Below are 10,413 nucleotides of genomic sequence, written 5' to 3' on the forward strand. Positions count from 1 at the left end.
GGGAAGGGGGGGGAGCTACAGCAAATTTTTGGGGGGCTTGCCCCAACCCCATTCCCTCTCTCACCGCAGGAGTCTTGATCTGCCCTCCATGGCCCTTCCCTCCCCGCTTCCCTTCCACCACACCACACCAGATCTATCAGCTGCACACAGCTCTCCACGCTGCTGGGATGCACTCCTTGCTGCCTACATGCTGCACTGCGGTGGCGTGCATGCATGGCCATTTATTAGCCAAATTATCGGCCACATCAGGCCGATTTCCAAAACAGTCCATTTTCTTTATGTCAATGCCAATCTGATATCAGACCAACATATCAGTGTACGTCTAATCAATATTGATGTACACCTACCATATCTATACTTAATATTAAATATAGATATCTAAATATATCTACATTGGATATAGATAGATGTACATAGATCTAGATGTATGTTACATACACATATCTATATATTTATCTATGACTACCTAGACGAATCTATTTATACCTATCTATATTTACACACACACACTTCTATATGTTTATGTATGTGTAGGTATATGTTATATCGGGGTGGGCAATTATTTTGGGTGGAGGGCCACTTACTGAGCTTTGGCAAGCCATTGAGGGCCACATGACAGGCAGCTAGGGGCAGATATATATTAATTTTCTACATTTTTTAGGGGTCCTGTGAGCTGGATAGAATGGCCTGGCGGGCCACATTTTACCTACCCCTGTGTTTGATGCATCCCACACCCCCACAACAGGATCATAGAAAATGAGAGCTGGAAGGGACCTCAGGAAAGGATCTTGTCCAGCTATGAGCAAAATACAGCCTGCAGGCATCTAGTCCAGGTGGGTTAATTCTATCTGGTCCATGGGCAAGTGGTGGCTCTGGCTCCCGCACCGTGTCGGGCAGGCAGACAGAGCTGCTTCTGCTCAGTGCCAGCAGAGACCGGGGCTGGAACCCTGGGGCCCAAGAGTGGCTCGCCCAGGGCCTCTGGTGCTGGAGCCACCACCCACACTGCTTGCCTATCAGCCAGGCAGAATCAATAGGCAAGCCCTGGACGAACTTTGCTCGTGTCCTGGGAACTTTGGCTCTGTTTGCTACGTGGTACTGGACAGACAGGTGGGCAGGCCTGCTTTCACTCAGCATCCCCCATGGCACCAGCAGAGGCCAGAGCTGGACTTGCTAGGGCCTAAGCATGGCTCCAAGAGCATGGCTCCACCTTCTGCCTGCAGGGGATAGAGCCTGGCCATGGTCCTCTGTGCTCTCCCACCCTGCCCCACCCAGTCATCAGTGCTCTTGGGAGCTCTGGGATCAGGATAAGCACATGCACATCCTAAGAGCCCTGATGGTAGGATGGGACAGCACAGAGGCCCACAGCCAGCGACCACCCCCCCACAGACAGAGGCTGGATCTGGCTGGGAGCAGCCTTTGTGCAGCACTCCCAGCCTGTGCAGCCATATGGTGCCTCTCCTCTGCCCTGGCAGTCAGCTAGGGCTATCTACCTGAAGTAGCAGGTACCTGCCAGATCCCCAAATAGGAGTTCTCCTCTCCCTGGTACCAGAGGCACAGCCAATACCAGGGGAAGGGACCCCAAACTCAGTGGCCTAGCCTGGCCCAGCTATGTGATCCAGCTGTGGATGCAGTCTGCAGGCACTGGGTCCAAACAAAGGGAAATGAGGGAGGGTGGAGGGGCCCAGGGCACGCTACAGCTCCTGCTCCGGTGCCAGCCCTGACTTGGCTGTTAAAGGCCACCAACACCGTACAGCTAACTAGATCATCCCAGTCAGGCTAAGTCTTAAAGAGCTGAGAGAAGTGCTGGTGGCACTTCTGGGTTCGCTGCCAGTGGCACTTTCGGGCTGGCAGTTAGCAATCGGCTACTGGAGGACTCCCCCAGTTGGTGACTGGCCACTGGAGCCCCCCCAAAATCAGGAGGCACCAGTCACCCATGTGTATGTATATAGATATTTATACTCTAGCTATAGATCTACAATAGATAGATAGCTCTTTCTCTTGCTCGCTCACTCTTTCTGTACGATATAGACAGATACACATGAGGAGATAGATGGATAGGTACATATGGGTACAGACATCCCTCACCCTACAGCAGCGTTGTCAGGTCTGAAACATGCAGTTATTGCATTGGAAGCACAAAACGATCGTATTTGCTGAAAAAGTTACTGTATACTGAAAAATATGCAAATAAGTTCCCTTCTTCTTTACTTCTAATTGCTCACTGTAAGTCGTCAGTGAGTGAGTGAGAACTGAGTCAAAGTTGAAGCTTTTTAAAAAAAAATTTCGAGGCAATGCAGTGTGCTGACAAGTCCAGAAGTCTGTTCCGACTCCCTGAGAGGGACTTGGGTTTTGCACATGCTAGGTCAACGAACACGAGCCTACGCTTTGAATACTTTTACTAGTGCTGATATTATCGTATAAATACAGTAATTATCCTACACCCGGCAACACTGCCCCGGAGGGGGCGACCCCACGGACGTCACGGGCGTCAAGCGCCTCGCGCCCAGACCCCCGCGTGGGGCAACCAACGGCCTGCCCCCCGCCTCACCTTGGCTCGCGCGCCCCCGCCGGAGGAGAGGAAGGGCAACAGCAGCGGCGCGAGACAAGGAGCGCGAAGCCGCACCGGGGGACCTTCCGAGGAGAGGCGTCCCAGCCAAACGCCTGTCTGGCCGCTCGAAATGCTTTGCGCCGCACCCACTACGCAGAGACGGCTATGTGAGACTGATCCCAAACCCCGGAAAGCGCCGCACCCACAGAAAGGGAGGGTGAGGCCCTGAAGGCATCCTTGCAGCCACCTACACCATCCGCGGCCCAGCGCGGAGGGGCAGATACCGGCATCTAAGATGCTCTTTCCCTGCCCGTGACGTCACAATCCAGTAACTCGCGATGCTTTTGAATACTAGCAAGCCCTCAGCGTGGGAAGGCCTTTTCTTTCTCCTTCCTTATTGGTTCCACCAGGTCACGTGACCCGGAAGCCGGGCGTGGGTTTTCACAGCTTCCCGAGCCGGCTGGCAGTGGAAGAGGTTGCCCGGCTGCCATTTTAGAGTCAGGCAAGGAAGCCGCCCCGGGGGCGGCCATGTTCGATTGGGGCGCAGAATCTAAGCGCGGCGGCCATTGTGGAGGAGGGCGAAGGAGCGGCGGGAAGCAAGGACGGTGTGGGGCGGGACTTGGGAGGCGTCAGCGCGTGAGTAGGAGCCGCGGTCCCAGGGCGGGGTCTGCGGCCGCGGGTTGGCGCTTGCTGGAACTCTCTTGGTGCCCCCTCCAACCCGGGTGGCCCCAGGGAGCCGCCCACCCTCCCCAACCGCGTGGCATAGTTCTGTTACATCACACCCGGTCGTTGCTATGGGGGGGAATATAGGGTCAGAGGAAAGGGGAGCTAGAAGGAGCCTCGTGACGTCATCGAGGCAGGAGCGTGGCTTCCTCCTGGGCTGGGCTGCTTGGCCCCGTGTCGATGAATGTGGGGGGAGGCAAGGAGATAGGTGTAGGGATTTGGGGGAAACTGCACCTCAAAGTATTGAAAGCAAAACTCATGTCATCTGTATGTGTTAAGCCACAGTGGGGTCAAAATTTAAGACTTGTTAGCCCCTGCTGAGGCCACAAAGCCTGCCAAGTTTCAAGGAGATTGGTGCAGGGGTTTTGGGGAAACTCCACCTCAAGTTGTGAACAAGCAAAACTCGTGACACGGGTGACAGTGTGTGTCAAGGTGCAGTAGGGTTAAAGCTGCAGGTATGAAGCCTGCCAGCTGTCATGGAGATAGGTGCAGGGGGAGTCTGGGGCCCTGAACCTCTAGCTGGTGATAGGCAAAACTGGAACACATCTCATAAGTCCCACCAAGGCAGAAAGCAGGGCAGTTTAAACAATGCTGCCTTTTATGCAGTTTTTCCATCCCTCCCCCAGAGCACTGAAATTGGAAGGGACCCCAGGAAAGATTGAGAGTCACTGGCCAGCTACACCGTCAATAATGAGAGTACTCCTTCCCCCTCCCTCTCCTTATTTTAGAATCTCTTTCCCTGCGGGCAAGCCCAGCTTGAGCTTCGAAACTCAAAACGTTTTGAAATTTTCAAAATGTTTCAACTTGCCTCATTTCGTTTCAAGGCTGTTTCAAAACTCTTTGTTTCATTTCTATTTTGCTGTTTCAAGCTCGAAACTGCTGGCGAAATTTCGCATCCCCCTAGTAAGCACAGTAATTATACATTCACTTTTGAAATTGGGTACTACTCAATTCCCAAAAGTTATGGAGGTGTACCTTGAGTCCAGACATGTAGAGAACCACTACATAGAGGGTATGACTTGATCTACAATATTGACTCTGATTATTTTCCAAGCACTGCTGGACCAGGAATTGTAAAAAACAAACAAACAAAAAACACCCCCCCTCCCCCCCAAACAACAACAAAGAAAAGAAAAGGTTTCAGTGCTTGCATTAGGAACTGGACTAGGTCTATTGAAGTCAGGAGTGTGCAAGCCTTTGTGATTCCTGTTGTTTGAAAGATAAATGTTTCCAAAATCAAAAGCATTGCTTGAATGAATACACATTTAACATAAAAATAAATAAATGTTTAAGTGTAATAATTTGCTGTGGTTGGTATTGACCTTTTTGTGGATTTGGGAATCCAAAGGGATTCTAACCGTCAGCCAGGGAGCGTAGACAATACCATATGAATGAAGTAACCCGTTACATAAACCAAGTAGCAAATTGTGAATGCATGCTATAAAATTGTACAAATAACCCCTGTACATTCATTTGTAAAAATCAAAAGGTATTTGCATAATTAAAATGCAAATAAATTATTATTGATATTAAACTGAGGCCCCAAATGATACATACACATAGTAAGAGAACGTCTTGGATCCAGAGAATTTACAGTTTAAATGGCCAAAGCAGATAAAGGCAGGAGAGGAAGCAGAGGCTCAGTAAAGTGAAATGATTTGCCTCTGGTCACACAGTGCATCAGCAGGAGAGCCAAGTATAGAGCTCAGGTCTCTGATTCCCTGTGTGGGAATCCATTGTCCACTGGGCCACACTAGTTTAAAGTAGCCAAATTATTAGACTAGCTCTGCTTTTAATTGAAGGTGAAAGAGTTTGTATTAGTTAGTTAAGTTTTCCAAAGGTTATGTTGCATAGTTTTCCTTCCCTTCCAACCCTTTTATTTTAGACAAGTTGGTCTGACTACGTCAATTTACAAAATTCATACCCATTTAAATATAAAAAATTACATCTTGACTTTTTCTTTTTTTAAATATATACCTCTCATAAATTTTTTTTTTTTTTTTTGCGGGTGGTATGCTGCCTTTGACTCTCAATCTCTACAGTGCACAAAGTTCACTTGACAGGTGTGGACAAGCTTGTGACACATGCAGTATTTCCTGGAAATAATTTTTTTGCCTCAAAAGGGCAGCGGTTATGATAGATCCCACCCTTTTGTGTCTTCTGCAGCCTGGGAAATCCCAAACCTGAGTGTTTTATGGGTTGTTGGCCTCTCTCCACTTACAGGGGAGGAACATTTCAGCCTTGCTGGGTGGGCTCAGAATCCCCTTGTGTCTCAAGAGCTGACCTATTTTTTTACTGCTGTCAGAGGAGTGGCTCTTAAGAGCTTATGCAGTAGTAGTGATATTTTCTTTCTGTTTAGCTAATTACTTTTATTTTTCTAAGTTCTCGGGATTCATTTACCTTAATTTTAAATTCTGTCTTCTGCTTCTCTTCTGTCGACTTGAGCGGGAAGAGAATAGAGTTTTTCAGAAAACAAGGCTCTTTAAGTCTCACATGATTGCAACTTGATTTGGTGGATATTGTGGGAGGACTCTTCTCATTTCACTCCGCCATTTTATAATTTTCATTTTAGGCAGGAATTATGTTTGTCATAAGTCATTGAAGGGTGCTGTTGGGTAATATTTGCATTGGCATGCTGTAAGTCTAGAGGGCTTTTCTATTGTCAGAACATCTTCATGTGCTGAACAGAATCACACATCCTTCTACTATTCTGCAACAACATTATTGTAGCAATGCATTGTGCTTGTGCACCAAGATCTAGTTCATGGAAGTCAGATAAGAGCTTGCCTCTGTGCCTTCTGGGATGCACAGAAATTCAGTGAAGGAAAGCTGCTCCTGCGTGTGTGTGCATGATAGTTTCCTTTTCTTCCTAGACAGCACTACTGTAAGAAGTAGGGCAGAAGCATAATGCTTCTGATAGAGCTGTTCCCTTAATTCACTAGGCAGCACCCCTTTATGCTTCAAAGATTAACCATTCTTCTCACCCCCAAATTCAATTCCCTGGGTTTCTACAGGCTGGATGACTTGGCTCTGTGGGCCAGTTGTTTGACACCTAGCCAGCAGTAGAAGAGCTTCATCAGTTAGTTCTTTCATTTCAGAGTTGGATTCAAACAATCATGTTGCTGTTGATGTCAGATTTACTTCTAAACAATTACTTTTGAAAGGGCACTACTTTTAAATGGCCTTTCCTTTAGTATAAGTAACATCAGAGGGAACTTGTTGGCAGCCTGTAAGTATATAAGGGGAACATATCAGGGACTGAACATCTGTTCACGAGGGCTCCCCAGGGGAAGACTAGGACTAATGGTCATAAATTGCTAGAAGACTGCTTTAAATTAGACATAATGAAAAACTTCTTTACACCTCAAGTGTCCAGGGTTTGGAGGAGACTCCCTCCAGAGGTGGTACAATCATCTACTTCGGATATCTTCAACAAACGTCTGGATGCTCACCATCTGATCCTAGCAGTCTTTCTTGCCCAAGCACAGGTGGTGGGGCTAGACCCGATGATCTCAAGAGGTCCCTGCCAACCCCTAACATCTATGAATCTATAAATCTTTGGTTATTAAAACAAAGAATATTGAAAAACTAGCTTTGTTCTCATGATTTATGATTCTTTGTTTACTAGGTGTGTTTCTTTCACTTGGCCTGAGAAATTCATTTATTGGCCCAGTTCATTATCCCTTAGCCAAGGAAATCAATGCAGTCTGAGATAAGTTTCTTTTGACTAGGGCAGGGGGTTCAAACTCACTTTGTGATCTGGGCCATATCCAGACTGCAGAGTTACTTGCAGAGTTGGACCAGTCTGGGGCTCACAGCAGTAGTGGTGGCTCTGGCACAGGGTATACAGCGCAGCTCCAGATCCTGCCAAGTGTCCCATGCCAGCACTGGAGCTGCCGCCACTTCTGTGTGCCTCGTGCCACAGTGGCAGCTCAAGCTTTAGGCATGGGGCAGGCAGCAGTGGCGGCAGCTCCAGCATGGGGCAGCAGTGGGGTTGGTAGCCAAGGAACTAGGGCCACAACAGTAGCAACAGATAAACTGGTTGGAGGGTGACTGGGACTCTATCATCCCTTTGCTCGCTGTCCTGCAGGTAATCACTGTGCCTACTAGGACCCAAGGACTCGGGATTCTGTAGTAGGCCACATCCCCTGGCCACGCCCTTCCAGTTTCCAGTGGCTTGCTGGTAGTCTGGTGAGCTAGACAGAGATGTTCTGCACACTTGTATGTTTGACACCCTTGGGCTAGGGTAGTGAATTGTGCTATAGCCTGTTTTGTGTGTGTATTATGATTATTTCAAGTTTCAGATACAGTACTGCATATCAGGGGTTTAAACCCAACTTTCTGGAAGAGCATAAGCTATAAAGAGGCAATTGTAAGTGTGCATAAAAAAAAATTACCAATAAGAAAAATTTTGTTAAACAGAAAAGAGTTTTTTTTTCATTTCTTAGGGGTTAATGCTCATAGAAGCAGAGCTGGTTTGTGCTTAAAACAGATCTGAGATTGGCTAAAAGTGATTTGTTATTTCTAAGTGGGTCTTATCTTGTATGCCTCTTTATAGTGGAATGGGATAATGACTATGCTTTGAATATTTGTGTCATGCCTGACAGCAGATGCAGAGAGTTCAGATGTAGAATTCATCCCAAAATCTTGACAGTTTTATCACCCAATGGTTGGAGTAAATTGAAAAAAAAAAAAGGAGAGAGGACATGCATCTACCACCAGTACCCTCTTTTCACCTTTACAACAGAGATCTCCTCCCGCCAATGTTTGTGCTTCTTCTTCTTCCTAGCTTATTAAGCCATTAATATTTCAGAAAGCATTGGCACATACACATTTATTCCTTGCTGTCTGGTGTTCTGTATGTATCAGGGGCAACACTTTACAAGGTGGTTACATGCTTCTTTTGTTAGTAGGGGTGGGCAAAATGATGGATCTGGTGGGCAGTTGGACTTCATTTCCCAGCAGCCCCTGCTTGGAGCATTGCAGCCGGTTTCCATGGAGACCCAGCAGCAGCAGCAGCATCATGGTGACAGTGCATGGCCAGAGTTTCCATGGAGACTGGCCCCAGCAGGGCTAGCAGGGTGGGGAGCTGCTCTGCGGCCGTGGCTGGGATCTTGCAATGGTGACAGTGTGGTCTAGAGTTGAGGCAGGGCTGGATCGCAATTCTGCCCTGGCTTTGGACCACGCAGTCACCACTGCAAGAGCTCAGCCCTGGAGCTGCTCACTGCCTGCCACAGCGACCCAGGCAGGTGCTGCTGGGAAACAGAGTCCTCTGTAGGCCTGATCCGGCCTGCAGGCCCAATTTTTGCCAGCCCTTGTTATAGAGTCTTGGCTGTACACTGGTCCAAGCTGTCACTACAACCTTGGGCTGTGCTCCCAAGTCCTGCTTTAGCCCTGTCCCTAACTACCTACTTCTGCAACCCAGACCTCCAGTCCTATGCAGGGATGGCATGCACCTTAACTTCGGTTGGCACCGTAACTTTATATTTTCTGCATTTTCAGAGCTTTACATTTCTGTTACTTTCAAGTCACTCCTACTCCCTCCAACTTTCAAGTCACTCCTACTCCCTAGCACAGACCACTTTGTCTTTCTTCACATAAACATTACCATCTGCTTGGTGCCTGAATGTTTAGTCCACGCTAATACACAAAGTTTAAGCTCCTTCTTAAATAACTATTTCTATAGTGTTTTCCCAAAGGGGCTGCATTCAGAAGGCAGAATAAATCTGAATGACTGAGGTTAATTTGGGGATGAGCAGAACCTTGGTTTAAGCCCAAATTCTGCACAAAATAACATTGTGGGTATTTGGGGACTTTCTGAAGCGGCATGATATTTTTCAGGGCACTGTATCTCACTCAGATTACTCCAGATTTTGTTCAATAAACCAATTCTGCACCACTATGAAACATGTCACATTTGAAGACAGACCTGTAATATAGGGAAGTTGTATTCAGCTTCTAGTATTGGGATGACTAGAAGCTGAATACAGCTTCAGAATATCTGGGTACATTCCCTTTATTGGGGTGTCGGATACCCGGTCCAGGGGCCAGATCTCATTGTGGAACCATGTTACCTGACCTGCAGTGTTCCGAGATAGGCTGGGAATTTAGAGGCAGGTCAAGTAGGGGCAGGGCCCACCACTGAATTTGCAGCTATTGAGCCTCACTGAGCATTGGCACATATGTGGGTAGTGGTGGGGATGAATGAGTGCTGCATTACTCTTTGTGCCAACACTGGCCCCATGCCACCACCAGTCACCCTGCCATTGCCATCAGATCCGGAGCTGACCCCCAAAGTTCCTTGCTGTCCAGAATTGGCCTGGGAGTGACAGTGAGTTTGACACCACTATCCTGTATGCATATTAGGAACTGCAGGCCAGAAAAACTCATCTGAGGTTTGATGTGGGCTGCTGCTGCCACTTTTCCCCATGCCCCAGCTGTTAGTCTCCTTGACAGGTGCCCCACCATTTGGTCGCCATCTTGGGAGTGGAAGTCCTGCCCCTAACCCTTGACCTTTGCCACCAGATGTCATCCCCGCCCTTACCCCCAGAAGTACTCCTTTTGGGAGGGGGCGTTTGCCATCTTGGAACCGGAATAAAAATCAAACATCTACTATAACATATTTTAATTTTGTTTCAAAAAATATTTTTGTCCTGATTTGTGTATGCTTGTGTAGTGTATATAGAGACGATTGCATAATAGCTCAAACTGGTATCTTACTCTTGTATATCATGATGGGCTGTGGGAGGGGGTGGATGGGTGGGGAGAGTATGGGGTTTGTAGGGGGTTGTGGGTGTGTGTATGTGGGGTGTAGATGTGTTTGTGGGGTGTGTGGATAGGTGGGGGTGGATGAATAGGTGTGGAGTGAAGGGCACGGGGTGTGTTGGCAGGATATGTGGTGTGTGTGTGTGCGTAGGTATGGGGTGAATGGGGTATGTGGCTAGTGGGTGTGGGGTATGCATGCAGGGTGTTGGATTCCATAGGTTTCATAGATTTTATAGACATTAGGGCTGGAAGAGACCTTGGAAGATCATCGAGTCCGGCCCCCCACCCAAAGGGCAGGAAGTCAGCTGGGGTCATAGGATCCCAGCAAGATAAGCATCCAATTTGCTCTTGAAGGTGTTCAATGTAGGTGCTTGAAC

At 47.9% G+C, this 10,413-nt stretch overlaps 2 protein-coding genes across 4 annotated transcripts in view; one reads left to right on the forward strand and one right to left on the reverse strand.

Moving 5' to 3' along the window:
- Positions 1–2,847, reverse strand: part of MKKS (McKusick-Kaufman syndrome) — an 18,980-nt gene extending 16,133 nt beyond the window's left edge. The window contains exon 1 of one of the 3 annotated variants that reach the window (XM_019549110.1): positions 2,796–2,847. The gene's annotated coding sequence lies outside the window, so the exon portion shown is untranslated. Of the gene's footprint in view, positions 1–2,548; positions 2,708–2,795 lie in introns of those variants that run through there. The other 2 variants (XM_019549111.1, XM_019549109.1) reach the window with 2 other exon arrangements.
- Positions 2,848–2,996: 149 nt separating this feature from the next.
- SLX4IP (SLX4 interacting protein) overlaps positions 2,997–10,413 on the forward strand; it is a 144,140-nt gene continuing 136,723 nt past the window's right edge. The window contains 1 exon segment of the mRNA XM_019549114.1: positions 2,997–3,184. The gene's annotated coding sequence lies outside the window, so the exon portion shown is untranslated.

The sequence above is a fragment of the Crocodylus porosus genome, unplaced genomic scaffold, assembly GCF_001723895.1.
Source record: "Crocodylus porosus isolate Cpor-Errol unplaced genomic scaffold, CroPor_comp1, whole genome shotgun sequence".
Taxonomy (NCBI): domain Eukaryota; kingdom Metazoa; phylum Chordata; order Crocodylia; family Crocodylidae; genus Crocodylus; species Crocodylus porosus.